The following is a 6,000-nucleotide window of genomic DNA, read 5'->3' on the forward strand; positions in this document are numbered from 1 at the left end:
ATCCAACAGCGAACCATCGATGAACTGAGATGTTCTCTAACTCTTTCTCTGTTTATTTCCTCCTCTGACTGTTTGAGTAACATGACTTCATTTCACTTTCCTTTGCATCTATTATTTTTAGAGGTTTGACTCTTTTATCTAAAGAAACACATTTTTAAAAATCCTTTTCTTAGTATTTCCCAGTATTTTGGTCTTAAATAACTAAATTTTAATAATTTTAAAATATCTAAATAACCATCAAGCAAAATAAATGTACTTGAAAAGCAAAATGGCATAAGTTATTAAAACTTTTTAATGGTTAATGCCTAAAATAAAATAATATTTTTTATATATTTTTTATTAATTTCTTATTTTATTTATTAATAAACTATATGATTGTTTGTATTATTTATTTATTTTTAGAACAAACTATAGATAATTGTATAATTTAATTACAAATATATATTATTGTTTTTATTTTATTATATTTTATATTTTACTTTATTTTATTTTAAAGACGAAGCAGGTGTTTTTTTTACTGGGAAAACAAGACCGAAAAACGAATAAAGCGAATGATTTTATACAGTGTAAATTCTGCCGTCATGTATCACTATGTGTCTGTCCTTGAATCAAAGCCATGAATTTGTTTTGCTCCAGCGGTTACAGGAATGTAAAGAATCCATGCATGCACTGCCATCAAAGCTCTCTTTACCTTGCATGGGATCTAAATATTGTAGCTCAATTATCCGGTTAGTTTGAGCCCATCATAATGTATGTATACAGTAATATAAACACACGCCATGTGTGTGCGTGTGTGTGTGTGTCTGCTGCATATTACATCAAAGAGAGATTCAGCTCAGAGATATGTCTCTATGTATCATTTTAATTATAGTGTGTTTACATTCCATACTGTGCACACCATACAGTATGTGTGTGTGTGTGTGTGTGTGTGTGTGTGTGTGTGCGTGTGAGATAGGATCAAGTGGAAGAGGGTTGTATCAGTCCAGCTTAAAGAGCTTAAGATCTTCACTGAAATCCCACCATAATTGAGAGAGAGAGAGAGAGAGAGAGAGAGAGAGAGAGAGAGAGAGAGAGAGAGAGAGAGATGACCGATGTAAAACCAACCCCCAAAAATAAACAGATTCCCTTTTATGCCAGACTTCCTTTTATCTGTAGGCCTACTGTAATGTAAGTAGCAGCATTCAAATTTTTAATATTTTTAAAACTTCCACAAGCCTGACAAAGTCAGTTGTCACTGAAAGATGCATTTTATTATTTACAAAGTTCGACTGAGGCTTGCTTTAGGGACATACCATAATAATCCTGTTTTCCATTATATGGCCCCTTTAAAGCGCCCCTATATGCTTTTTCAGATATTTCCTTTTATGCATTGTGGATTGTGAATGTAAAAGGTCTGCAAAGTTTCAAAGATCAAAGTGCAGATAATGGAGAATGGAGTTTTTGTCTCTCAAAAGAAAGAAGCGATTCTGAACTGAAACGAGTCGTCAGTAATTCAGTCTCACTTTCTGTAACTCATTTGCATAATGCCAGTCTATGCTCTTGATTGGCTGAGCAGCGTCTCTTAGCTCCGCCCTCAAACACTGTAGTGTATCTGAGACTGGAAGAGTTTGGTTCGTGTTGTTCATGTCGAGAAGACGCTGTTTTCTGCTGACAAAGCAAATCCACTTTGATGAGATTGATACGGTGAAACCCACGCCATCGTTACTGTTCGTATCGCTGTGTGTCAAGAGCTGAGATTCAGATATGATAATGAGCGTTTGCTTTCTGACCAATCACAGCAGAGCAGCACTCAGAGAGGCGGGGTTTAGAGAGACTGAATCTTTATCGAAGCTGTTATAGATTTTTCCCTAAACCTAACTATCTGGGTCTCGTCTACAAATCGACGTCCCCATTCAATAATAGTCACCTAACTAACTTGTTCCCCTAAACTAGCTTCCTTCCTAAACTAGCTTCCTTCCTAAACTAGCTTCCTTCCTAAACTAGCTTCCTTCCTAAACTAGCTTCCTTCCTAAACTAGCTTCCTGTGCAGGAATAATCAACAAACAGACTTAAGCAAATGTCCTTTAAATGCTTTAATCACGGCCAGGAGATCTTCCCGAGCAGTTCTCAGGGAATCTCTCCCAAGAAGAAGCAAGGCCGGAGGATCTCAGACAAATTCCATTGAGAATCAGTTGAGAATCAGTACAACAGTTTTTATAGAATCGAGAAAACAAACAAGACTAACATCTCACCTTCAATATGATTGGTTCAATTGGTTCAAAAGCCCCAACCTTTTCCCGTTTGAGAACTAGTCTTATGTCTAGTTTCACTGTTATTTATACACACACACACACACAATCAAAGTCACAAGTTTTCCCCAAAGAGTTTGGAAACATTTAAAAGCATATGAATGTTGTTCCTGCAAGAAAAACAAATGTTAGTTGATTAATTAAAAAATCCACCACAAAGCGTTTCAGACACTGAGAGAAAAGAGCTGATGTTGCAGTGGATATTATGAGGAAATACTGTAAGTGTTTTTGACCTTGAATGCATGTAAATCTTTTGTAGGAGACTCAAAAACTAAATTAGGAGCCATTAAAATAGCACAATGAGGCACTTTAAAACACACACACACACACACACCATGAAGAGGAGTAAAGAGTGTTGGTGTAAATGTGTGCTGAAGGCTGATAACAGATGAAGGTGTTAGCGATGCGAACGCGAATGCATTTCTGCGTGACTCATAACACAGGCGGGTGAAAGGTGTGTGTTCACACACAGCTCTGGGACACCAGCCAAAGCTGTCTGGAGTGTGTGACAGAAAGTGACAAAATGAAGAAGAGAGGCTTATCATGCTGTTGTGGAGTAAAAAAGAGCCTGGGATCAATCAGATTAAAGCATCTGTGTGGACTCGTACACACACACACACACACACACACACACACACACACACGTACACACACACACACACACACCACAAGATCCAGGGATATCTGCAGCACAAACACAGAGAAAAACTGGATCTGGAAGGAGGACGAATTGAAGAACCACAACAGAGAAAGAATGAATGTGTGTGTGTGTGTGTGTGTGTGTGTTACAGATGGCATCCAGTTTCTGCTATAATAAGACATAATAAGATGAGGTTTGGACTGGTGCTGTTTTTCTCTCCCACACTTCATCCGTTTACCGTCTCCTTTTCTGCAAGACGATCGTTTTATTCAGCAAAGATTGTAGCCTAAAGAAATCAAAGTCCCAAATTCAAAACTTGCTTGGTGAGCAAAGTTGTAATATCCCAGATAACAAAAAGCTTTCCTAATGTTCATATTAAGTTCTGAAAATGTTATTTCTGAATGTTCTCTGAATGATCAAAATGTACAGTTTTTTGAAAATGTTTTTTCTTGGAATGTTTGAGGGAACATTCCGTTTCACAAACATGATGGGAACGTTACATGATGGGAACGTTACATGATGGGAACATTACATGATGGGAACATTACATGATGGGAACGTTACATGATGGGAACGTTACATGATGGGAACGTTACATGAAGGGGACGTTACTTGAAGGGAACGTTACATGATGGGAATGTTATATGATGGGAACGTTACATGATGGGAACGTTACATGATGGGAACGTTACATGATGGGAACGTTACATGATGGGAATGTTATATGATGGGAACGTTACATGATGGGAACGTTACATGATGGGAACGTTACATGATGGGAACGTTACATGATGGGAATGTTATATGATGGGAACGTTACATGATGGGAACGTTACATGATGGGAACGTTACATGATGGGAACGTTACATGAAGGGAACGTTACATGATGGGAACGTTACATGAAGGGGACGTTACTTGAAGGGAACGTTACATGATGGGAACGTTACATGATGGGAACGTTACATGATGGGAACGTTACATGAAGGGGACGTTACTTGAAGGGAACGTTACATGAAGGGAACGTTACATGATGGGAACGTTACATGAAGGGGACGTTACTTGAAGGGAACGTTACATGATGGGAATGTTATATGATGGGAACGTTACATGATGGGAACGTTACATGAAGGGAACGTTACATGATGGGAACGTTTCTTTTAAATGTTCTCATTCTAAAAAAAGTAGTTATAATACTTTCAAAATGTTCTCTGTTAGTTACAAATACAAATGGCAAATGTTTCACCATGAAGGTATTTATTTATTTTGTGATAATGGTTCTGTGATAGTGGTGATAATATTGATATCAATGTAAATTATTTTATTAGTGTAGAAACCACTAAGAGAACACAAGGACAGCTATGTAGGTTTATATCAATATCATAATTTTCTCTCTCTCTCTCTCTCTCTCTCTCTCTCTCTCTCTCTCTCTCTCTCTCTCTCTCTCTCTCTCTCTCTCTCTCTCTCTCTCTCTCTCTCTCTCTCTCTCTCTCTCTCTCTCTCTCTCTCTCTCTCTCTCTCTCTCTCTCTCTCTCTCTCTCTCTCTCTCTCTCTCTCTCTCTCTCTCTCTCTCTCTCTCTGTGTGTGTGATTTAAACTGAGAAAGCTGATGTAAAATGAGTAACATTTGGCTCACAATGGTTCACAATACATTAGGAGCTGATAATAACAGACTGTCAGACTCCAGGGCTGGAAATAGTCTCTGGAGAAACACACCCTGTGCCTATAGATTTCTACTGTGGGTTTGTGACGTTGTTTCGGTCTGCCATGTAATCATGCTTTTTATCACAGTGAAATGCTCTGCTTTTGAAATGTCCAGGAAAAAGTTGCAGCTCTTGTCAGAATAGTGTTCATATACGTTTGTTCTTGAACTCAATACTTGTACATTAGTGTAAATTATGGCCTTTAATCTTTTGAATGGTAATCTGAAATGTCTCTCAAGCATCAATCAGGCTGTATTATACCGTTTCACAAGTCTTGATGTTGTTTCAGGCTCTACTAGAACAGGTTTTCCTGCTTGAATGTTGATTATTCTCCTCATATTCTCCATTGTTGCAGCTCCTCTCTTCCCAGTCTGTCAGTAACGCTCTGTTTAGTTCCTGTCTCTATGAAGCCCCTCCTTCTGAAAAGCACACTGTGCTCTGATTGGTCGGCTGGAGCAGTGTGTTGTGATTGGTCGAGCGCTTCGAGTGTGTCTGGGAAATGTCCCGCCCCTTACCATAACCAACAGTTTAACACACTACTAACTAACTCAACCAGGCCCCGCCCCTTTATTCTGCGTATTAATTATTTAAATAAGTAATATTGTGACGTGTTCGTTCCCGGAAGAAACTCAAGACTACAATGGAGGCATTTCAGGAGTTCAGAAACACTGACACTGATATAGAGAAGAACTGGAGATTATTCATCCTCAAACAGCAACATTACACACTAAAGAAAGATGTACATGGGAAAAAGCATCATCGGTCCTCTTTAATTGAATGGTTTTGCCCCTGAGCTGCATTGTATGCGATACATACACAGACAAGCACAACCAGGATTAAATATCTAATCCTGCAGACAGAGAGAAGGACAGAAGGAGTGTGTGTGTGTGTGAGAGAGAGATAGAGGAAGAGAGGGAGTGATTTACACATGACCTTTGTCCCTCTGCAACGGATGAGAGATGAAGATCAACAGTCTGTCAAAGAGGACAGGACACACCGTGTGTGTGTGTGTGTGTGTGTGTGTGTGTGTGTGTGTGTGTGTGTGTGTGTGTGTGTGGGTTTAGTGGTAGGGTTAGTGTAACAGAATGTACCGTTTGGACAATATAAAAACCATTACGTCTATGGAGAGTCCCCACACAGATAGCGAACCAGACACGTGTGTGTGTGTGTGTGTGTGTGTGTAATAAGTAGGTTTAGGGGTCGGGTTATTGTGTGTGTGTGTGTGTGTGTGTGTGTGTGTGTGTGTGTGTAATGGGTAGGTTTAGGGGTCGGGTTAGTGTGTGTGTGTGTGTAATGGGTAGGTTTAGGGGTCGGGTTATTGTGTGTGTGTGTGTGTGTGTGACAGCTTCAGTCTGTCTAGTCTCTGCATCAG

At 39.2% G+C, this 6,000-nt stretch overlaps 1 protein-coding gene across 2 annotated transcripts in view; it reads left to right on the forward strand.

Moving 5' to 3' along the window:
* ext1c (exostoses (multiple) 1c) overlaps nt 1-6,000 on the forward strand; it is an 81,261-nt gene that overhangs the window by 45,081 nt on the left and 30,180 nt on the right. The window lies entirely within an intron of this gene.

Source organism: Abramis brama (assembly GCF_963993115.1).
Source record: "Abramis brama genome assembly, chromosome: 12".
NCBI classification, from domain to species: domain Eukaryota; kingdom Metazoa; phylum Chordata; class Actinopteri; order Cypriniformes; family Leuciscidae; genus Abramis; species Abramis brama.